This window comes from Equus caballus, chromosome 19, assembly GCF_041296265.1.
Source record: "Equus caballus isolate H_3958 breed thoroughbred chromosome 19, TB-T2T, whole genome shotgun sequence".
Classification (NCBI taxonomy): Eukaryota; Metazoa; Chordata; class Mammalia; order Perissodactyla; family Equidae; genus Equus; species Equus caballus.
The window spans coordinates 12,160,088-12,185,351 of NC_091702.1; the positions used below are offsets into that span (position 1 = coordinate 12,160,088).

The 25,264-nt window shown below is 40.3% G+C and overlaps 1 protein-coding gene across 7 annotated transcripts in view; it reads left to right on the forward strand.

Annotated features, from left to right (window-relative positions):
* The window catches only part of PPM1L (protein phosphatase, Mg2+/Mn2+ dependent 1L), a 257,331-nt gene that overhangs the window by 69,955 nt on the left and 162,112 nt on the right, over positions 1-25,264 (forward strand). The window lies entirely within an intron of this gene.

Below are 25,264 nucleotides of genomic sequence, written 5' to 3' on the forward strand. Positions count from 1 at the left end.
ACCATCACTAGTAAGGAGATGGAGTTAGGGCAAGAGTTGCCCATGGATGTTGAGGATTATGATACAGAAGGAGCCCCAGGTTTTCTGTATTGGAGGGGCTTAGGGGTTAAAAGGGAGATTGGTTTTGGGAGACCTATTTCGGAGCTGTGTTTGTGTGGCAAACTCACTGTTTTTACTTAAATTGTATGACATAGACCATAAATAACTGAAATTTGTAATACATTTTCCCCACATTTTAGATAAGATTTAAAAGACTGCCAATCTCCAGCAGTGGACAGAGGAGTTTTAGGGCTGTTGGAGATTAAAGAGGAGTAAAAGCTTCTCATATCCCAGACCAATCTTTTGCCCATTCTTGTTATGGTTTATTGTTAAAACAAGATATTATGAAGAGGACACATCTGGCTTTCTTAGTCTGATGCTATTAAAAATGCAGTTTGTCTACGACGATTTCCCCCTGATGTGTTCTCTCCTTCTGAATATAATTTGGCTCCCCAAGTAGATCTATCAGAGGAGGGATGGGTGGGTTCTGCAGGTTAGAATACAGGTGTTTCAGTGACTATTTATTGTTAGTTGTAATTTAATAAATTAACATTCTGGTGTTGTACTTATGACTGTGCTTCCTGTGGATCTGCCAGTGAAATTTGGAGTCTCTGGTATGCTGATAAACTCAGTTTTGGACTTGTACAGCTCAGGGCCAGACCCTATACTATGGCCAATTTGCCAAAGTAGTGAATGTCACTTTGGGAGGCCCTTGGGAGGCCTTTCCCTAAGAGACACCAAAAATATACATTGAATGTTTGCATCTTTCCTATTTGAATTTCTGTAGTGATAGAGATGAGACACATAGAGCATAAAAATCATGAGATGAAGACGGATAGCCCCGGAAGTATTAATAGAATTTCAGGTAAGCTTAGGAAATGCTGGTTTGAGTGACGGTAAATTGATTTCTTTTCTTTCTTTTTTTTTTTTGGTGAGGAATATTTGCCCTGAGCTAACATCTGTTGCCAATCATCTTCTTTTTGCTTGAGGAAGGTTGTCACTGAGCTAACATCTGTACCAGTCTTCCTCTATTTTGTATGTGGGATGCCACCATAGCATGGCTTGATGATTGATGTGTAGGGCTGCACCCAGGACCCGAACCTGTGAATCCCGGGCCGTGGAAGCAGAGCGTGTGAGCTTAACCACTATGCAGTCAGGCTGGCCCCTGATTTCTTTTTAAGAGGATTTTTTCCAGAATGTTTCATCTTCTAATGAGTGAGCTTAGTAGGAACACATGGTAAGTAGTGTTTCTTAATTTCATTTGCTCATGGTACCTTAAAATGTTTCCTTTGGCAGTGATTTGCTAAGCATGGTCTTAAGAATGTACTGAAATTGAAGTATTTCTCGAATTCTCCTGGCGGAGACATGTGTGTCTAATCACTTTGGGGGAATTTTTGTTCAATCCCAGTTTGGATTTCATAAGATCTACCAGTTTGGGTTTCATAAGATCTGCCTGAGTGTTCTGGAACCCACAGGAAGGAAGACCTGTTAGGACCATTTGCTTACTAGGTATCTGAACCTGGAATTGTCCCAGTGTAGACCTGGGCGGAAATGGAACTTGGCAATCTGGCCTTGAGAATTTGATCCACATATTGTGAGTCAGCCTGAAATTCCCAGAGTGCAAGACTTCCCTTTTCTGTATGTGTCTTCTCCTGGTAGCTCAATTCTTAAAAGGGAACTTAGGAGTTTGCTTTTGAGACTTGTTCCAGAGCTCAGCCATATTCTCATAGGACCTAATAAACAGTTAACTAGCTTTATGGAAATTATTTTCAGAGATCAGATTATAGAGTAATATGGTTTTGTAGACACTCATGTCGTTTTCTTTGATTCTAGAATAAGGAAAATGAATGCAGAACTCTATTTCCAAATATGAAATGATGATTGTAGGTAGAACTCAATTGTGTATTCTTAGTGTGTAATGACAACATTGAAAGGAAAATTGATTAGTATTTTTAAAACAGCAGGAAAATTATTTCCTGCCTAAACATTGATCAGTCTTTGAATAGGCTTCTTATAATCCTTTTTTTCCATAGACTGCAGGGTGCAGCAGAGTCATATTTTATGTGGAGTCAAGCAGAGAAACCTACTTGCTGCAATTAGACTTAGTGCTGCTTTTTCAGCAGGTGCAAATAGCTTTGTCTTCAGTAGTTACACTTTCTTGGCTTGATAACACATCAGGACTTCTTTAGTTTTATTTTGATTAAAGAGATTAAAGATACTATTGTCTTATATTATGAAATGTGGAAACAATGAAATATTGGAATTTTCTGATGATACATATTTCCTCCCATTGGCTTCTAAATAGCAATTTGCTTAGCATCCTTGCATGAATGCTTTAAAATGCTATAGCTGAAGCTCATGTAACATTAATTTGTTCCTGGTTAGATGTAAATATATGTAAAATATAGGGATAAAGAAGACTGAAGTCCTTCCCCCCCAAGGAACTTAAGATCTTTTTGAGGAGTTAAGACATTTGTTGTTAGTACTGTTGAGTCAATTCCGACTCCTGGCGACCCCGTGTATAGCAGAATTGTGCCATCCTCTCACCTTCCACACTGTATCAGATGATCCTCCGCTCTAGTCATAGGGTTTTCACGGCTAATTTTTCCGGAAGTGGGTGGCCAGGTCCTTCTTCCTATTCTGTTTAGTCTAAAAACTCCACTGAGACCTGTCCACCATGAGTGACCCTGCTGGTATTTGAAATACCTGTGGCAGAGCTTTCAGCATCACAGCAACATGCAGCCACCACAGTATGACAAGCGACAGATAGGTGATGTGATTCCCTGATGGGGAAAGGAGCCCAGGCTGTTGTGGTGAGAGCGCGGAATCTTAGCCAGTAGACCACTATGGCTGAGAGAGCATGAGCGTTACAATGAGTCCCACATGAGTGGTTTAGAGTATTACCTAACTGACATAGGATTTCAGAGGGAGAGAGACTTTGTGTGCATCTCAGGTGGTTGGGGAGGACTCATGCAGGAGCTGGGATTTGAACTGGTCCCTGGAGACAGGAAGGATGTAGCCAGGTGGAAGGTTTGAGGGATGCTGGTGACATTACCTAAGGCATCTAGGCTGGAATGTGCATGCCTAGACCTGTTTGGCTCTAACAGAGGACTCATGAAGAAGAATAATGGGAAATAAAGCTGGAGAGGTAGGTTGAATTCAAATTGGAAAGGGCTTTGAATGCCAGGCAAAGGAATTTGGACTTTATTCTGTAGAAAATGGATAAACAGTGAAGGTTCTTGGACAAGAATAGGTAGAACATGCAAGAAATGGCCTTGTCGTTAGAGCAGAAGCAGCACACAGCTCTGAACTGAGGTGCCGTGTGGTGGAAGACAGTGGTGACAAGAACTGTGAGTGAGCTCGGCCTTCATTTCTGATGGGGATGTAGGAATTAGCTGTTTAATTTTCATTCTTCTCTCTATTTTTCCTGTTCTCTTTGAAGGCTTGTATAAAACCTTTTTCAGTCTTAAAATAAATTAATTCAAATTTGACCTTCCTTACTGCATGAAGTTTCAATACCCAAAGCTATTTTCAGTTGTTCCAGATTGTCGCAAGCATTTGATGTCCAGGTGCCAACTGGAAGGGCCAATCCTGGCCTGCGGAGGATTGTTTTTAAAATCTGATACTAAATTAAGCACTCTGGGACAGAAAAATGAGATGTGGCCTACTTCTAACTTACCATTTAACTAAAAGTATATGTGTTTTTCTTCTCTGCCTAAATATTTGTCTGACTTTTTCAGACTCAAAAGGCATATAACTCAGAGCCAAGAATATTTAGATTCCCCTTCACTCCATTTTTTCCAGAGTAGTTTTGGCTCCCATTGTACTTAGAAAAATACCTGTAAAGGAATTTCTCCAAATATTAGATAATAATTATTTTAATTTTGTTTTATTCCTGGTCCTCCTATTCCATATCTCACAAATTATTGAAATGGATTTTAATTTCTTTGAAGTGTGAGCCATCGATAGAAGTTAGACTTTTAAACATCTAAAATCAAGTTCTAAATGACAGCGTCCATATTAGCAACAGGAGCTGTGGTGTGGGAGGTAGATCCTAGTGCAGGCTTTAGAGCCGGAAAAGCCTGGTTCACATCCTTCCCCTGTCAGTCACTACCTGAGTGACCCAAGTGTATTACTGTCACTACACATCGTTTTTCAAGCTCCATGGGTAGAACTTAAAGCAGGTTCTTTTCTCTCTGTATTATTGGAAGACTCACATGACAGAGTATGGATAAAAACAAACAGACTTTTAAGGGTGTCTCAGCCTGGAGACCTGCTGAAATACAGAGTGGAGGAAGTAGAGAGAGTCTCTGGGCAAAAGGGGAAGCTAAGGGTTATGTGTCCTCAGATTGCAGGCTCTTATCCTCTCTGAGCCTCAGCTTCTTCATCTTTAAGACGGAGAATAATACCTTACAAAGTTGTTATGAAGATAAAAATAGATTTTAAAAAAACAATGCTGGACCCATACTAGACACTTAGTAAAATAGTAACTGTTACTATTGCTGGTGGTAGGATTTGGGTGGGTTTAATTTAATTTAATTTATTTTTTCCAGCTGTGCCACTCTTTTTTGTGTATTTTATTTACTTTCCTACCATCCTAGAGGATGTGAATGTGTTCAGAGCCTAGCATCTTGAGCTAGGAGAAAGAAAAAACCCCAAAAAATCCCCTTAGGGACCAGAGTAGTCTTTTAAGGAAGGTGCCAACAAACTATCATGTGGTACTTACACTTCCATCCCATTGGCTAATACTTAGCCACATGGCTGTACCTGCCTGCAGTGGAGGCTGGGAAATGTAGTCTCTTCCCTGGGTGGCCATTACCATGGAAGAAGGGAAGATCAGATTTTGATGGATAACTAATAGTCTCTGCCAAGGTATTCAGTATGCTCCTGTGACTTAGGCCATCATCCCCATGAAAACAATACCAATTATGATGTTTTTCTCCTGGACATATAATCATCTTAAATATTTTGTATGTGTTTCCATTTCATTGATAGGCTTAATGTAGAATATTTTACCCTCAGTTTTTAATCTACTGTAAAGCATTTTGACATTCCAGTGTTAAAGAGGTTAAGATTTTGTTTGTAGTCATTCAGTCTAGTATTCCCATTATTCCTTTTTATAGTAATGAGGTCTTAGAATCTGGGATCTATTCTCCTCAACAGAGTCTCTCCTCCCAGTCTCAGTTAACATATGCTTTGTGCCAGTTTCTGCTTTGCAGCCACAGGTACACGTATATGTCTCAAAATGATTACCACAGTAGGGTTAGTTAACACCTCTATCACCTCACAGAATTGCCATTTTGTTTTTGGAGTGAACGTTTAAGATTTACTCCCTTAGCTACTTTCAAGTAATACAGTATTGTTAACTATGGTCAGCGTGCTGTACATTAGATCCCCAGAACTCATGTATTTCTTATGCTTTTTTCTAAAACTTTTGTAACTTTATGTTTAAGGCTGTGATCCATTTGAGTGAATTTTTATAAAAAGTGTGTCCAGTTGTGCCAGTACCATTTGCTGTACTGACGTAAAATTTTCAGGTTAAAATTTGACTGTTCTATATGCAATTAAACTTCAAGCTGGTTTTCCATCTGAGATGGAATCTCCTACTTATTAGCCTTTAAAGAAAAAAAAAGGAAGTAGAGGTATCTAGAAACTAAGAAGTAGGTGTACCACCTCAGATAATAATTTCTTCTAAAATAAAAACATGAAGATTAAAATCAGAAATACCGATTTCTTGTTATAAAGGCACTTTATAATGCCACTCAAAAATAAGACTTATGAATGGAATAGTATTTGATAAGATTACCTCCCAATAAAGAAAATGAAAAGGAAGTTTCTCCTTGAAGATGAAAACAGATGTATTATTTTAAAAGTTCTAAAGTCTTCAAGCTAAAATAATGAACTACAATGAAAAAAGACTTGGCTTTTCATATTTCATGCCTTTTTGTCTAGAACTTTGTTCATTCGTGGCCTTTATCAGATTGTTTGTGAACAGTTGGTGGACATATGGTGAAGTTACACCTCATTAATAGAATGTAAATTTTCCATGTGGTTTTCTAGCGTCTTTCTGTGCAGTTGTTTTGCTTTAAGACAAACTTCTGTTTTATAAAAATTTGACCTTTCTGTTGGGAAATCTCTGCAGATCCTTTGTATTTGTTTTAAATTACCCATCGTCTCTTAAGTTTTGCAGTCATGCATTAGATACTTTATGCTTGATTGTGTACCGTTAAAAATTTGTATCATTGGGTTCCTCAATTTGAAAGATATATTTCAAAAAATGATTATGACATGTAAGATAAACCTTTAAAAGTACAGCAATCTCCTGTTTTCTGAGGAATAGCTGAATAACAGAGAACTACCGTATGTACTGTAGATGAGTTACCAGTGAAATCAGTTGGTTAGTTATACGGTATATTTGACAATGTGCATGGTGCTTTTCCTATACTCTTTTTGAAAGATTTTTTTATTGGCATATAATGTTATAATTCACATACCATAAAATTTACTGCTTTAAAGTGTATAATTTAGTCTTTTTTAGTATGTTCACAAAGTTGTGCAGCCATCACCACTATCTAATTCCAGAACATTATGATGTTGATTTTTCATTCCCTTATGACATACTTTTTGCTAATTTTATGTCTAGTTTACTTTAAAATAGATTTGAGGTGGTTTACAATAACAGACTCATCATAACAGGGCCAGTATGATGTAAGAGATAAAAAACATTAGTAGCATGGGAGGAGTAAATATGCCAAAAACTCAAGCTAAGCTAATGGAATATTGCTTTTAAGCAAAGCTTGTAAATCTAAAACTCCTAATCTGCTAGTATTTCATTCTATCATGGATCCGCAATTACATTCCTAAAAACAAATCACATCACACTGCTTCTCTCTGTAAAACTCCCTGCTGATTTCCACAGTCAAAAGTCACATTTCAAGTTAATGTATTAGACTCATTCAAGATCTCCTATGTTGAAACTCTGGTGGGTGGGTAGGGGTTTGTGTGTGGGGCTAAACATAGAGCATCTTCTTGTTTTTACCTTCTTGTTTTTATCAATTTTACCTAAAATGTTTATAGAAAAATCAATATTTTTTATTAACTTGAAAGTATTGCTTACATAATAAATAGGTATGGGGAAGAATGCAGAATTTGCATGAATTGCAACATAAGACTTCAAATAAATGTTGTGCTTCATTTCAGTTGATAAGAGGTATAATCCCAGGAAGCCTTTCACCCTTCTTAGTACACGTTCTTTCTTTCCCACTTGTGGTTCTGCCTTGGAAATAACTGTGAAGTTCTGGCATACCAAACCAAACAAACTCCAAAACTCTACCCCCAGATCCTTAGACTGGATCCTTCACAATGTGCTAAACTTCTCACACACCTGGGCCAATACCCAGCTCTTTCCAGATTCTTTCTGCCTGGAATGCCCCCACTGTCAACCCCCTCGACCCGTCCTATTCCCAGTTTGTGTAATTTCTGTCCAAGTGTCCCCTACTACTATGCTCCCCAGTACTTTCTTCTTGCCTGTTGCTGTAATGACCACGGGCTGTTATCGTGGAATCGAGGACAGTCTTGTTAGATAGAGAGAGGGTAATGGGTGTGTGTTCCCCACAACTGTAGCCTCCTCAAATGCAGGGCTCATCTTTTATTCATGTCATATCCTGTGCCTCGTGTGGGTTCTGACACATAGTAGTAATTTAGTAAGTGTTTTCTTGAATTAATGAGTGAATTCTGAATGACAGTGATTTGTGGAGTCTGGTAGTGCTGATGATTGTGTTTATTTGGGCTTGGTAGATTTTATTTTTTATTTCAGGATAAATGGAGTTTGGTATACTTCTTATTCTCTCTTCATCCACTGTGCGCAGATTCCTAGCACCTGTCAGAGTACTGAAGTTGCTCTTGCTAGGTCAACAATGACCCAGTTTCCAAATCCAATGTGCCTTTTTTTTTCCCATTGCTCTCTCTCTGAAACTCTCTGCTGTATTTGACCTATTATAACTTCTCCACCTTGGAGGCTCTTTACTCTTCTTGTTTCTGGAATGGTGCTCTTTCCTGCATCTTCTTGTGTCAACCATCATGTCTCCACAGGCTCCTCTTCCTCTGCCTGCGTCTTAAATTTTTGTTGATGTCCCCAGGTTGTATCTTCGGCTCCCACCCTGCTCTGCACTGCCCTGGGGCATCTCAGCTACTCTCCCTGATTTTCTTCTCTGACCATAATCCCCGGAGTGGGGTCCTTAGTCCAGTCCCCTTGAGTGAGTATTCTTCTCATCTCTGTAGCTGCCTCCTTGCCATTGCCACCAGGATAGTACAAAGCTTCACAAACTCTACATGTCTAAAATACAGTTCCGCTTCTTTCCTGCTGAATTAGTTTTTCTATATTCTCTCTCTCTCAGTTAGCGAAACCACCATCTACTCAATACCGAAGCTAGAAATGAGCAGTTCTCCAGGATCCTTCTTTCTCACTTATACCCTTCAAATTAACCATGAAGACCTCTCAATTTTATTTCCAGATATTTTACAAATTAATTTAATTATTCCAGAGCTACTCCTTTCTTTCTCCAGGACTGCTGCAGAGTGGAGAGTGCATCTAGGAAGTGGAGAAATTTATACGCTTTGGCCCAGTGAGTTCATTAGGAACCTCAGGCTGGTACTTCAGAACTCGTCAGTTACATGAGCATGTATCAAACATTAAAATGTTGTTTTCTGGTCCTGACATTTCTGGGATTACTCCCTCTTTTTTCTCCTCTCCTATACATGCACTGATTCTTATTTTTCCTTTCTTTTCTCCCCAAAGCCCCCCGGTACACAGTTGTATATTTTTAGTTGTGGGTCCTTCTAGTTGTGTCATGTGGGACGCCGCCTCAGCATGGCCTGACGAGTGGTGCCAAATCTGTGTTCAGGATCCAAACCGGCGAACCTCTGAGCTGCTGCAGTGGAGCACATGAACTTAACCACTCGGCCACGGGGCCGGGCCGGGCCCCATGCACTGTTTCTTGATTTCCCTGCTGGCCTGGATGGCCCTAAAATTCTGGTGCTCCCCTAGACCTGGAAAGACGTGGGTCTTTCCCAGAGCCACCTGGCATCTCCTTTAGGGAATGTTCTCCAGACCTTCTCTCACGTTCAGCCTGCCCTGTATTTGAGTGGCAGACAGAGGCCTTTGCTGTGTCCAGGAGACCTGCATTTTCTTGGTTGTCCCAGAGCTTGGGCGGAATTGGAGACAATTTCAATTTTTTTCTGGGCTGGGCAGGTGACTGGGCTCTTAGCCGCCTCTCAGTCTGTGGCTCCCTGTCGTGGCTCCACTGCTGATTCCACGGGAGGAGGGAGCATCCTCATTTTCAGGATGGTTGCTTTTTCATCGTTCTTTGTTCTCTCTGTGTCCTTTCCCATACTTGTCAGGGAGTCATTGCCTTCCTCACTCATTCCTGCAAGGGTTTCTACGTCCCTTCACTCTCCGAGTCCCATCCTTCTCTTAAAGTCATCCTTGTAAATATTGTCATTTTACACATTCGTTTTTATTCTCCTCCTTCTGTCACAGAGGATATGAAATATTATACAGTGGTAAACCCTGACAGATGTTAAATTTTCCATTAAAATTCACTTATCTTGTAGGCAGAGTTTGCTGTTTCAACAGGAGTGTGTGATGATCTTGTTTAGGAAACCAGAGGTACCCCTGCCATCAGAGATGAGTAAAAATTAAAGACAGTACCTGCTTCCGATTAATCTGTGTTTACTGAGGTGGGTGTATTTTTGATTTCCTATTGTCTAGGGTTAGAAAAAGGCATCAAAGCAGTGACTCTGTTCTTTTCTTTGAATGAATATAGTCCAAACTTGAGGTAAAACCATGTGAAAATAGGCAATTCAAATGCCTGTTTTTTTCTTAGAAATAAATTACCTCTGCCAGTAGATGCCATGGCTGCTTGACAGGAGTAATTTACTCCAGTACAATGCTTTCCAAGTTGAGGTAAATTATTCCTTTTAGTAAGTTAGATCTTCCTGGAAGAAGTAAACACTTCATCTTTGAGAAAAATAACTTATTAAAATATTGAAAGCGTTAGTTGAACATCTAACATGAAGCTTTGATGGGGAAGAAAAAAGATAACTTTTAGAAAATAGGACTTTTTATTGAGAGGAGGCCTTGGGCAAAGTGCTTAGTAGGAACTCTAGTTAGCTAGAGGGAGTGATCAGGGAATGGAAGGAGGCAAGGCGAGGAAAGGGGAAGGAGGAGGAAGGTGAGAAGGCACCCGAGACACACTCTGCTGTTACTCCTTACAGTGAGCCTTGAGGAGCCCGTATTCTTAGAGTCCAGGCCTTCCATTCTCTTTCAAGTGTGAGTCCTGGTTTTGCTCTTCATAGAAAATAAGTTCAGGGGCCGGCCCTGTGGCCAAGTGGTTAAGTTCGCGTGCTCTGCTTCGACAGCCCAGGCTTTCGCCAGTTCGAATCCTGGCCACAGACATGGCACACTCATTAGGCCATGCCGAGGCGGCGTCCCACATGCCGCAACTAGAAATACATAACTCTGTGCCAGGGGGCTTTGGGAGAAAAAGGAAAAATAAAATCTTTAGAAAAAAAAAAGAAAGAAAATGAATTCATTGTTGTTTTTGACATCATGTCAGTTTTTTCCCCTAAGGCATAGATAATTAGAACTCTCTGATGAAGGAACAGTCCTATGGTCTGTTTTATAGATTATCATTTTCTGAACCATCAAGTGAAATTCAGCTTTAATCTTCAGGGCAAATGAAGATTAGTTAGGTTATATTAAACCGTGAGTGTAATGTTCATGACAAGTGTTTTGTAAAGGAAGATGCTGGCTATTATCCCTCCTCAGAAGGAAACTGTTGATAAGAAACCATTTTGAGGGGCCAGCCCTGTAGCCAAGTGGTTAAGTTGGCCCACTCTGCTTTGGTGGCCTGGGGTTTTGCTGGTTCGGATCCTGGGCACAGACATGGCACCGCTCATCAAGTTTTTCTCACACTGAGGGGGCATCCCACATGCCACAACTAGAAGGACCCACAACTAGAAATACATAACTATGTACTGGAGTGGGCCTTCTGGGAGAAAAAGGAAAAAGAAAAAAAGAGAGAGAAAAAAACTTTTTGAGAGTAAGATTTATGGCAACATCAGAAGCCAGAGAAGCTGGGGCAGCTGAGCATCCGGGACAGTAAAGGCACCTGGGACAACTGAATTTTTCTTGTGCAGTCTTCTGTCTTACCAAAAAGAAGCATATTTTTATAGTCCGCTCCCCGCAAAGCAACCAAGGAAAATATTTACTCTTTAAAAGCAGTACTCTATTTTAATGAAACATGTTAATTCCTGGCAGAGATGGTTCAGTGAAAAGGGATACTGCTGAGAGAGCTTCCCCCATTCTTGTCTTACTATTTTTCCCCTCAAATAAAATCCTTATATTTGAATAATCTATTGATTCAGGACACAATGGACTGGTAATTTTTTTTTTTTAAAGATGGGCACCTGAGCTAACATCTGTTGCCAATCTTCTTCTTCTTCTCCCCAAAGCCCCCCAGTAAATAGTTGTATATTCTAGTTGTAGGTCCTTCTGGTTCTGCTATGTGGGTTGCCTCCTCAGCATGGCCTGATGAATGGTGCCATGTCTGCACCCAAGATCCGAATTGGCGAGACCTTGGGCCACTGAAACAGAGTGCGCAAACTTAACCACTCGGCCACGGGGCTGGCCCCTAGATTGGTAATTTTATCTTGACCTCATTCTTCCAAAGAAGCATATGACCCAAAGGCAAAAAGTCAGACCCTTATGCTGCAAAAACCCAGCTCATCCCCTTTAAACAAACTGGTTGGAAGGATCTCAACTTTTCCTCTCAGTCAGCAACTGTGCTTTTAATATTCTACTTTTCCAATTGTATTCCATGGACAGTTGGTCCTCTCCAAAGGTACTTCAGGTGGTTTATTATAGAATTTATGTTTATAATGCAATGGTATCTATATTTTATTTTCTTTGGAGTTCACCAAAAGCAGTGCGATTTCCCCAATTAACTGAAAACAGGTATCATTTTGGGTACTGTATTAGTTCCCTGTGGCTGCTGTTACAAATTACCATAACTTTCGTGGCTTAAAAGAATAGAAATTTATTCTCTCACAGTTCTGAGGCCAGATGTCTGAAATCAAGGTGTTGGCAAGGCTGTGTTCCCTAAGAAGGCCCTAGGGGAGCATCCGTCCCTTGCCTCTTCTAGCTTCTGGTGACTCCTGGCACTCCTTGGCATGTGGCTACGTGCTCCAGTCTCTGCCTCTGTGATCACATTGCCGCCTCCTCTGAAAATTCCCTCTGATTGCGTTTAGAGCCCACCTTGATAATCCAAGGTAAACACCTTTCTCCAGAGCCTTAATTTAATCACACCTGTTGCTCTATAAGGTGATATTCACAGGTTCCAGGAAGTAGGACGTAGACATGGCTTTTTTGGGGACCATCATTCACTCCGCTACAGATACTTTGTCCTTTCTTATTGGTCTGTAAGATTTAGAATGTTAATCTACCTATTCTACCTGAATTAAGAATGTATCATGATAATCTTTCTAAAATTCTGAGTAGATCTAGATGGAAGTAAAAATATGAACTTTTGCCTTTCCCAATCAGCCTAGATTTAATTATCCATGCTATAGACTGCATCAATGCAATAAAAAATAGAAAATCTGAAAGGGAAGATAATCTCAGTGTCATTTATATTTGACCTTGGTCAATTATAAAAGTATAAAAACATTAAAATCATTAAAATATTAAAAAAACATTTTTACCATTATTTATGCACCTGGAAAGAATACTTTCCATGAGTGATAGGGGATACATTTGGGTTATGCTGAATGAGTGTTGAAAATAGTTTATTTGGGGTCAAACTTTTGTCAATGAAATAATCCATAAAGTATATACATTATGAGCAAGTTAGCAGGAGTATTTTGATGCAAAATGTTTGTGAAATTAAAGATAGTTTGCACTGGGTTTGTTTACAGTTTAGTTCATTTTGACAATGCCGACAAAATATTTCTCCTTTTCATGTGTTCAGAAACAAGAGAGCATGTAATGTCAAACCTTCATTAACCTTCCTCTGCGTCTACCTGGTCTTTCCCTACACAAACAGGTATTTATGTTATAATTGCAAATCCACATACATCGGTTGCTGATAGCAGTGTCAAGTCAGTGTACCCGACTAGGGAGACTTACTGAATTTTCAGGTGGTCTTGGCATGTAGGCAGGCAGTGCCAAGTTATATAGACAGATCTCTCTTCTATGCCTTAGAAATGTCTTCTACGTGTAAACCAGATGGATGTCTTGACCCCATTATGAGGTTCAGTTAGTTTAAAAATAAAGACTGGGGCCTGGGGAAGAGTTAGTCTTCTTGCTCATGTTTACCTGAAATTCAGGGAACTTGTTTTGAAGGAGCCAGAACTGGTTGGTATATCTCTGGGGACTGTCTTTAGGCTCTGGGCTGGGTCACATTTTCCCAGTCCTTCTGTATAGGGTAAAGGTGGTGGAGTGTACAGGGTGAGGTGTTTTCAGGATATACCTCTCTGGGTGCCACAGAGAACACAGTGTGTGGGGAACAGTGAAAGATGAGGGTGGAACCATTCATGGAGTCCTAATCATGGAGGGCCTTGAATACTAGGCTTAGAGATTTAGATTTTCTTCCTTTTCTGATCCTCTCCCTCTCATTTAATCTTTCTCTGTATTTATTTTCATCTTAGATGACAGTGGATTTACTTACATTAATTTTCCTTTCTATAATTTTAAACAAGTTTCTGAAACTCCTTTCCAAAAATGTATTTTGATGTTTAATTCTAAACTTCCTATCCTTTACTTGGCCAAAAGCAGCAAGCAAAAAAAACCTGGATCTGGAGGTGGTTTTTTTTTTTTTTTTTTTTTTTTGCTGAGGAAGATTCACCCTGAGCTAACATCTGTGCCAGTCTTCCCCTATTTTATATGTGGGTCGCTGCCACAGTATGGGTGACAAGTGGTGTAGGTCCACTCATAGATCCGAACCTGTGAACCTGGGCCACCAAAGTGGAGCATGACAAACTTAACCACTAGGCCACTGGGCCAGCCCCTTGGATTCTGACTTTTAAAAGTTTTCTACCACTTTAAAAAAAAGAAAGAGGTTAGTATTTTTGATATTAAACTTCTCTTTAAAAAATGCATTTTTCAGACAAAATACGGGAATTTTGCTTCCAAAAGGTCATGGTTTCTTCTTTCTAATTACGTTCTTTAAGATTCTGACAGTGTGTGCCCTGAAAATTATCCTACTATAACTCTGAAATGTACTTTTCACAGAATTCAACACATTTCATCTTTAGCCCAGCAGTCTTAGGACTTAAACCATTATTCATAGAAACCACAGGTTTAGAATTAAAAAAACCAAAATTCCTGCTTTGACATACAACTAAAATTGTTCTGGTTGTGTTTCTGGTTGGATCCTCAAGGTTGGGCTTGGTGACTAAGTGATGTAATTAAGATGACTGCCTTAAAAATACAATGTAAAAACCAGTCATCTCTTGTCTTTTGTCTTACAAGTGGGACCATATCGTTTTCTGAACTTGGTGTGTATAATGGTCCTTTTGTGTGTGGATTCCATTCATTTATATTCTACTGTTTGTTCATTCATTCTTTCATATTGAGTTCTATTCTACACCAGTCCTGTGAATACAGAAATGCAAGGCATGATTGCTGCCCTTAAAGAGGTTACAGGCTTGTGGGAGAGGCAGGCATATAAACAAATAATTACAGCCTAAAATAATAAATGCTATTATAGTGGTAAGACAAAGTCCTCCTTATGGCTTAAACTCTCTGCCCACATTCCTAAACTGATTATTTTCTTCTGTGCATCTTTTCTCCTTGTCCCTCAACCTCTTTTTCAGATAGACGTGTGTGCATATTGCTTGCAGGCTCTTTCCTGCTCCCAGAATTCCGTGTTTTAGGTGTGAAGCCTTTTCCTGTGACTGCTCCTTTGCTGACTCTTTTGGTAGCCCTCTCCAGTATCCCAGCTTTGCCTTTAAATGTTAACAGAGAGAAAAATAATGTGTCTTCTCATTAGTGATGCATTTAGGGTGTCACAGTTGATAGGAAAAATGACGAAGCCTACTGTCCTGAAAGAGAAATCATCTGTTGTGTATAGTGTGAACTTTCTGTAGAACCTGGAACCAGGTCTGTACATATTTGTACATCTATATGCAGTAAGTAAAGCAGTGCCTTCATTTTAGGACAAATAAAATGGAGGATTGTCTGTGTAGGTGGTATTAATTTATCTGTGTGAATTCTGAATGAATTACTGAAAGCTTGAGCTATAGCCCTCCCTCTCTGAGCCTGGGCACTTCGCTTTCGCACCTGCAGTAAGGGGTTGGTGTCGTGGACATTTGTTTTGTCTGCTCTGCTTCCATTGCTCGCTATTCTTAGGGAGTTGCTACTTTCCCTCATCTGGTCCTCATTGTTCAGGTGAGTCCAACCCAGTCCAGGCCCTTTTATCCTTTTATCCACGTGCATGTGACCTAGGCCAGGTAAATGAATCACCCCCTCCCTGGACACTGTGGTGGGTTAGGGCCAGCAGGCAACCAGGCTCCATGAATCAGAAGTCGGCTTCTGGGCTTCGTCTGCAACAACTGAGAAGAAGCTTATTTTCCAGGAAGGTTCATGGAAAGCTGGAATTGTAGGGAACCTCCACAGGGGGAGAACTGGAGATGGAGCCTACACAGAGGAAAGGAGATCCAATGGATATCTACATCTGCTACTGCCTTTTCACATCTTTGACCAATAAAGGCTTTTTTGTTGTTTTTCTTAAGCTGATTTGAGTTGTCCTTGTGGCTGTCACATGCAAGTGGCAAGGTCCAGGCTAATTCACCTGGGTTAGTTAACCTCCAAGCCCTTTCTGTTTTCCACAGTTGGTGATTCTCTACCTTGCTGTATCACATGCAGGTTAGCTTACTTTGATAGAATGAGGTTAGGCAAACAGTAACTGGACCTTCTCAGGAGGAGCAGCTTCTCCATCCGAGAAGTATCAGTGGAAGGGGCAAGAGTAGTAGTTCTATATTTTGATCTCATTTATATTTATTTTACAGCGTACTTCACCTTTTATGACTCTTATCTACTACCCTTTATCTAGTTATATTCACGCCTAGTAGGGCCTATAAAAAAAAAAAAGAAAAGCAAAATTCCACTTGAGGGGCTGCCCGGTGGCACAGCAGTTTAGTGCGCACGTTCCGCTTCGGCAGCCCAGGGTTCGCCGGTTCACATCCCGGGTGTGGACATGGCACCACTTGGCAAGCCATGCTGTGGCAGGCGTCCCACATATAAAGTAGAGGAAGATGGGCAGGGATGTTAGCTCAGGGCCAGGCTTCCTCAGAAAAACGAGGAGGATTGGCAGCAGTTAGCTCAGGGCTAATCTTCCAAAAAAAAAAAAAAAAATTTCACTTGATGTTAGAAATGACAAGCAAAAATTATCCCTTTCTGAGTCACATACACAAATGATCCCATTCTGAGCCACCCCACCCCTCGGTTAATATGTGCGTTTGTGATGATAACTTTTTAAGACTAAGAAAACCCTGCGCGATGCCTGATAAAACTGTCAGGTGTTTGTGAGAGGGTTCATGAGGTAGGGAGGTGGAGTAGAAAGAACATGGATGCAGAAGTCCGAGGGGAGTCCTGGCTCCACCCTTATTTAGCTGTAACCTTGATCGAGTCATGTAAACTTCCTTCGCCTTTGAAATGTTCAGGTTGTTGTGAGGATGGTGTGTGTGAAAGCAGTTTACGTCTGAAACCTGATGATGACTGAAATCAGTAAGGAATGAATGAGCCCAGCTATTCAGTGAGTTTCATTAATGAATTTGTGATAGAAGCAACAGACTGGGAAATATTGGGAGATAAGATTAGGCATGAAGATAGTTTCAGATTTTGAAATCCCTCCTGAGGAGTTTGAATTTATTTAAAGAAGCGAGTGTTTGTTACCTCTCCCAGGTACCCTCCTCCAGATCATTTCTTAAATTTTGTTCCTTTTTCTTCGTTCCCACAGCCAGGACAAACTCCTAACTCATCCTGTGGATCCCAGCCTATTCCTTATCCAACATCCTGTTACCACATTTTCTTCCTAAAAATAATATACCCTATTTACATGAAGAGGGCAGCTGGATATAGTGTCTGATAGAATATAGAGGTGAAAGATGGACTGAGTAAAAATCTATCTGAGAGATGGGATAATGGTGTCCCTGTATGGACCTGGAAGTTATGAAGTCAGTCCACTTTATGAGTCCGAAGGTCCTGTCTTAGTCAGTTTGGGCTGCTATAACAAAATACGACAGACTGGGTGACTTCAGCAGCAAACATGTATTTCTCACACTTCTGAAGGCTGGGAAGTCCAAGACCAAGCTGCTGGTTGATTCGGTGTTTGGAGAGGGTGCTCTTTCTGGTTTGTGGACGGCTGCCTTCTTGCAGTCTCCTCACATGACGGAGAGAGAGAGAGAGAGAGAGAGAGAGAGAGAGAGAGAAGAAGCAAGCACTCTCCTGACTCTTGAGGGCTCTCATCCCAATCATACGGGCTCTACCTTCATGAACTCATTATCTACCAAAGGCCTTATGTCCGGATGCCATCACATTTGGGATTGAACTTCAACATAAGAATTTTGGGGGGGACACAAATGTTTGGTCAATAGCAGGTCCTTAAGACATGGCTTGGCTTTAATTTTTTTTCAGATAAGAGGTTGAATCAAAGTGGAAGGTCACATAGTGTATTGTTAGTAGCACAGCTAGGAAGAGAATCTTTATTTGCTGACTCCAGGGCCAGTGTTCTTTCTTCTCCATCATACAGGCTCCCTGTGACATCAACCGAGAGATTACAGTGGAAGCTTTAATATTAGAGTAAGGATTATAACGAGGGCCAACTGTATACTAGGCAGAATATAGTATAATTTCCTACCATTGGCTGGATACAAATCTGAAGATGCTGATAGCTTTGGCATGAAAAAGCCAAGATGTTGGACCCTTTAGGTAGGGTGGGTGATAGGGAAAAGCTGCCTTATCAAGTGCTTAGTGGCTGAGATAAAGAAACACTGTCATTCTTTTTTTCATGCCAACTCATCTTATAGGCATTATAATGTAACTGTTATCTAGAATGTGAGTTTTGATGCCAAATAATCCTGTATTCGATTCCTGGCTCATACTTGCTGTGTAATATACCTTTGAGCTTCAGTTTCCTAATCTGTAAAGTGGGGATAATAACAACTATCTCATAGGGTTTTTGTATGTATTGATGATTATATTAGTTTCCTGCTGCTGCTGTAACAAATTATCAAAAATGTAGTAGCTTAAAATAGCACAGTTTATTTTCCTAGTTCTGGAGGTCAGACTTCTGAAAATGGGTCTTATGGGGCTAATTGAGGTATGAGCAGGGCTATGTTCCTTTTGGAGGCTCTAGAGGAGCCATGTAAGGTAACATATTCATAGGTGTCAGGGATTAGGTAGAGGAAATGTAACTCTGATGGTCCTGCCTCCTCCTTATAAGGACCCTTGTGATTATGTTGGGCTCACTCAGATAATACAGGAGAATCTCCCTATCTCAGTATCTTTAACATCATCACATCTGCAGAGTCCCATCTGCCATGTAAGGTAACATATTCGTAGGTGTCAGGGATTAGGTAGTGGACATCTTTGGGGGATCATTGTTCTGCCTACCACACTGATGGTGACAATACTAAGGAAGATGATGGAGCATGGTAGCTACTACTATTAATATTTCACTTTCTTCCCAAATTACTTCTAATATTTTGTCAAAGAAGATAAGCTCTTCTATCCCAAAACATGAAAGAAGAGCAAGGGTGGCCTAATAAGGGGCTTTGATAAAAGCTTCTTCACCCTGCAGTCGAAAATGGCTCCCTTCACAGGGCTGCCTGGAAACCCCTGCAATGTTTACATTAGTTGTCCTTTTGATTCAGGCAGTGAAAGGCTAGCAAAATGTAATTATGTTTTCTGGAAGGAAACGAACTGTCAGTCTAGCACAAATGACTGTTAGGATTGACTGAGGCTCTGAGGAGATGTGACAGGACGTGGGTTTTGATTTAGAATGAGATAAAGGAGTCGTTCATAGCAGAGGGCTAGTATTCGTATTGGAAATATTGGCCAGTCTGTTTGGCTCAGGTCCTGGTGAGGGAACGATGTAACACAGAAGATGAACAGAAAGTTTTAGTCTCCATCCCTGATCCTGCACACTGGTGTGTGTACACACACACACACAGTTCTAAAACCATAATACTGCCAAATTCCCAAGTGAGCCTTAGTTTTTAGGGAAAACTATGGATAAAAATGAAGAGGCCAAAAAAACTTGAGAGAAGTGGCAGCAGAATAAAATGATGATCAGCTTTTAAAAAATACTCGTGTAAAGAATACCTCCTGCTGGGGGGCCGGCCGGGTGGTGCAGTGGTTAAGTTTGCACGTTTCTCTTCGGCGGCCTGGGGTTCACTGGTTCGGATCACAGGTGCGGGCATGGCACCGCTTGGCAAGCCATGCTGTGGTAGGCATCCCACAGATAAAGTAGAGGAAGATGTTAGCTCAGGGCCAGTCTTCCTCAGCAAAAAGAGGAGGATTGGTGGCACATGTTAGCTCAGGGCTAATCTTCCTCAAAAAAAAAAAAAAAAGAATACCTCTTGCCTTAATTTCCTTTCTAATTTATTATAAATTGTAAGTATACTGAGGAGAAAAATAAAGAAAAGGCTGTCATTTTCATTAAAAACACAAGTCACACAAATTGTTACACAGTAGGCGGATACTCCACTAATTTTGACAGCTACTCCATGTGTTCATTTTACTAGCCTTTCTCAGATGCAATACCTGTGTGGCTTTTAGGTCAACAATATGCATAAACCACACATAAACCAGACATGTCCACTAACGCATTTTCTCATGGCAGGTGTTTTTGTCAATTGGTGACAAGTATAAATTAGAATTTTTTTGGCTTCAAATGAAATACCACAGGTTAAAATAGTGATTTTAAACTAAAGTCTAGAATTTTAAAAATGAAGACTTGGAGACCACATTAAAAACAGTCAATAGCAAACCAGAGGCCCTTAGTTTCTGGTCCTACCTTAGCTTTCTGTCCTTCTTTCTCAGCTTCTGGGATATCAGTGTTGCCTACTGGTCAGCTAAGTTTCCTTTTTTCTGCCTGGCATGTGTGTATTTTCCTTCCCCCTCTAAATGCCTTTTGTGATTAAATTATTACATCCTACAGAAATTTCACTGCATCTCTATTATTGCTATCTTGAGAAAGCTTTGCTCTCATCACCCACTGGTGAAACAGGTTACATTTGTTGTTAATGCTCCAACCCCTCGTCCTAGCTCAGATAAATCATGTGCTGTTGTGCAAAGTGTGTAGTGCTTGTACACGTGTGACTCTGAAGTTATTAAGCTGTGAGAGGGGCACCCTGTAGACTGGACGTTGTCAAGTGTGTTGTTGCAGTTTTAACCTTAACAATTTATAATTACTAGTTGGCTCCTTGGTCACACACATACGCCTAAGTCTTCACGTGAGCCGTTCCTCCCGCCTGAAGCCCTCATGCCCTCTGCTCTCCTTGAACACTCTCATCTGCCAGATGCCAAGGGGGTGGATTGAGGGATTTCTCGTCCCCTGAAGGATGCCTGTGGAGAACTCAGGGTGAGAATGTCCATTCTGTGAGGAAGTTAACTAGTCTAATTGAATGTTGAATTGGAAAACCAGCTGGATGGAGGTAGGAAGATGAAGGAACCCTGTGTAGGTAAAGAAGCTGGTTTCAGCCTGAAAGTCTTGTGACAGACCGTCTCCGAATCTGTACCTCCCTCGCTCGTAGTTTTACGTAGATTTGCTACCACCTATATTGAACTGTGTAGGGATCCTACTGACTCTTTTATAAAAGTCACATCCCAAGGAGATCTTAGAACCTCAGTTCTCCCTTGTCTTTCTTGACCAGCATCTGCTTCTGCCCCAGAAAGAAGGTGTGAAAGGATATATAAATGAAAATTAGAATTCCAGAGTAATCCGTTTATCTCTATTTAGTCATAGTTAATTTCAAATCTTGATCAATTCTTTCAGCAAGTATTTTTTTGAGCAGCTGCTATTTGGCAGGTGCTGGGCATAAATGGATGAATAAGACATGAATCTTGTCTACATGGATAACCGCCACTGCTGACATGGTGCTATTTCTGCGAGAGATCCTTCCTGTCCCCAGGGAAAGGCCTAAGGCTCAGTCTTCATTGGGGAAGACTGTTTATTCTCAACAGGCAGTAAAGGGTAGAAGGTTGCAGAAACTTCTGGATAAAGTATCAACCAGGATTGTCTAGGAAGTTTATGTCTTAGGAGGGGCTAGGAAAATTGGCAATGACTCAGAGTTGCAAATTTAAAGAAATACGTAACTTAAAAAACCCAATGATATTTATAAAAAATTGAACTTTAATCTACCATGTGTTGTCTGCAGATGAAGACAACCCAGTGTACCAGTTTACACAGGTCAGGAAAAGCTAGCCAAATAAGGAAGAGTGTTTTGAAAAACAAAGCAAATTTAAAAAATTCTAGTATCTTTGTCCTAGCCATAATTTGTTTCTGATGTATCCAGTTCTGATGCCAAATATCAGAAAGCAGAGAGCTGAGGTGTTCTGGAAAAGTCAATAATTGAGGCTCTCAAATGGCTTCAGTATAATGACTAACCAGGAAGACTGACTTTCCAGAAAGATGAAATTTCAGAGGAGACATGATCCAGGTTTACGAAATCATGAAGTACGTGAATAGGTCAGATATGAACTTGTTCATCAAATTCTAGAAACAGTTTAAAGCTTTGAAAAAGTAATTTTAGGGTAGATGAAGGTCACAGGGATTTTAGTTTATTGTTGACCTTAAGGCACAAGCTGTAGGATTGCCTAATAGAAAACCACTTTAAGGTAAGTATCTTTTGCTATTGTAGTAATTAGCTCCCCTTAGATTAGTTTCAAAGTTGTTTGGCCTTTTTCTGAATTTAGTTATGAGCCAAATGAGTCTTTTAGCAGATTTTCAGATCCAAGTAGGAAATTCTTTATTTCAGTGAGTGATATAGACTTATTAAATTGATACCCATTAAGTACTGGATGGTGGATTGTTAAAGAAATAATGTTAAATAGAAATAATGTTAATAAGTATCTCTTAGTTTTCATGGAGAGCACATGTATTTTTTTCTTAAAACGTGTTTTGATATTTCTGTTAGAGACCAAATACCAAGTTGACTACTGATCTCATTCAATAAGGAATCTTACGTTATCCTGAACTGTTACAGCCGGTATGGCTTTTTTTCTCCCTCTATTAGACGCAGTCGGGGAGTTTTCTCCTCTCCATGTCCGGAAAGGTACTGGCTAAATTTTAGCTCTTCTGAATATCAAGAGAGTAAAGCCTTCGACTTACAAAATACCTGCTTTGTATTTAGTACCATGCAGAATGGTCAGGCAGACGCCCTCTTTGGGTTTTTAATATTAATGAGATGATTTCACTTTATTAGTTTTATAAATTATAAAGGCCAGTGGAGCTGTTTGCTAGATTTTACCATCGGCTCAAGCTAGTGAAGCCTTAGTCCATGAAAACATGACAAACTTTTACAATGTTATTCTGCTTTGTTGGAAAGATCCATGTCACATACACACTTGATGGCTTACTCACATTTCCTTTAGAAATACCGAACAGTTAGTACTTGATTCCTAACATTTTAGATGATGTGCTCATGATGAGAATAATACTGAAATAGTGATACATATCACTACATAGTATAAGCATTGAATGTCTTTGAATTTTAAGATTTCTATCTTAAAACCACTTTAATAGATCTCTCTTAAAAGTTGAAGGTGGGGGCTGGCCCAGTGGCTCAGCGGTTAAGTGCGCACGTTCCACTTCGCTGGCCTGGGGTTTGCCGGTTCGGATCCCGGGTGCGGACATGGCACCGCTTGGCAAGCCATGCTGTTGTAGGTGTCTCACATATAAAGTAGAGGAAGATGGGCACGGATGTTAGCTCAGGGCCAGGCTTCCTCAGCAAAAAGAGGAGGATTGGCAGCAGTTAGCTCAGGGCTAACCTTCCTCAAAAAAAAAAAAAAAGTTCAAGGTGACGTCCATGGTGCTGTACAACGGTGTGATAATGGTAAACTACCAGTCCCCAAACAGCACTCAGGGGCTGGCTCCGGGGCGTAGTGCTTACGTTCTCGTGCTCTGCTGCGGCTGCCCAGGGTTCACCTTGTCAAGCCATGCCGTGGTGGTATCCCACATGCGAAGTAGAGGAAGATTGGCACAGGTCTTGCTTCAGGGCCAGTCTTCCTCACCAAAACAACGACGGCAACAAAGCATTTATCTCCCCTTCTATTTTAGGGGCCTTATCTTTATTCATGAGGTATTTTGAGCATCTAATATGACATCTGATTACCTTTTTCTACTTCGTAATCTCTCAGACTAAAGCTCTTTTTCATTGCCTTTTATAGTCTTGGAATCCATTTATCTTAAACTTTTAAAAGAACTGAGAGAAAAGATGATAAGCAAATATGTAATTACTGGAAATTACTTGACTATTTTTGAATTTTTCATGAACTCTTAAAAGTACCCGTAGTCTTAATTGATTCAGCAGGAATCTTAAAAATCAGATTTCTATTTACTATTTTGGCCGAAAAAATCAGTTCCATATTCTGTTTCTTGCAGTAGGGCAAACAGGCTTGTTAAGTTGTTTGCATTTCTGTCCTGAGGACATACATCTAAGTGTTACTCCAGGTTGTCTGTCTCCCCGTCTTCTCTCCTTCCCCCATCAGACACCTTGTACTGTTACAATGTAACCAAAATCATACTAGTTCTGGGGAATTTTCCTTGACACCTCCTATTTCCTAGTCTTCTTCCCTTCCCTCTGTTTCCTGTAGATGTTTAAATGTAGAAGAAACTTTTGTCCTAAATAAAATATTTTTTAGTCAGTATTGCAAACAGGCAATTGTAAACCTCATCTTTGCTGAGGAAGTACTTGGAAACAGGATTCATTTTCTCCTTTGTTATTCTGGTTAAAAAATAGTGCTGATGCTTTGATGAATGGCTGGTGAGAGCAGCTGGCACAACGTTGGTGGCATGCTGTTCTGCTAAAGGTTAAACAGCTGTGCTGAAATGAGTCATTTTGGTTTAGTCCTTTTAATTGGGAGCTTTTTGGAGGCTGAATTGCAAGATACAACATCTATGACACTAACACATTTAACATATTTTCAAAGACTATCAGAACTCAGGCAATATAATCTAAACCACTTGACTTCCTACTGGATTAGATTTTGGTTGTCAAGAAAAAATAAAGCCAGTTTTTAAAAGAGCAGGCTGGTCTGCAAAAAGGCTATGAAGAAATAAATCTTTGAATTATAAGCGTTAGGCTGATATTGTAGAATGGCTTCTAAGACTGAGGAATTGGAGATATTCTGTTTTAATCCTCTGTAACCCAGCCACATGCGTCAAACCGAGCACTCTTAAAACCTGATATTTTTTAAAAGGGTATAAGAGACCTATTTTTCTTTATACGGTGGATAAATACACAAGTGACACCTATTGCCCGTCCCCTCTGTTCTCCCAACCCTGGTCTCAGGGAATGAGGTCCTGCTCTTTTTCACCTAGGGATACAGGAGGCTGGTGGCAGATGTAATATTTGTGACTTCCTGGAGTGTGGCTTGCCTTCACGGTACCCTGCCAAGACTTCACTGTGGGGGGATTTGGAAGATGAGGGTCAGGAAGCAGGGTCTCACCTGTACAATGTGGCTGTAACATCGACTCCAGCAATCCTGGCATGTGTCAGACTATTTAGTTAGCACCCCTTCCCTCTGGCCACCAGAGCAGGGCCTGCTTGTCACTGGTCCCTCTTCCTTGGATGTGTTTCAATAAAAGTATGGATTTTTTTCCATTAGCTTATTTCCACCTAAAACCCAATCTGAGGAATAAGGATCTAGTTATTCTTGATGCAACTGCTTTATTTTTACTAAAGTGGACAGAGTTTTGTGACACTTAAGAATCAAGTTTTTTTTCAAGTCATGGTTTCACTATTAGTACAAAGTTAATCTATATTTTAAATTAAACACAATCTTTGAATCTAAACGTATTTAGTATGACACTTAACTTCTCCTTTTCCAAACTGAGAAAATTGCAAGCAGAACTGAAGGAAATTTCTCATGCAGCTGGATACAAACATTTCAGATTCGTGAAACGTGATCCCTCTGGCCTTAAGTTACTGCTTTGAGTTT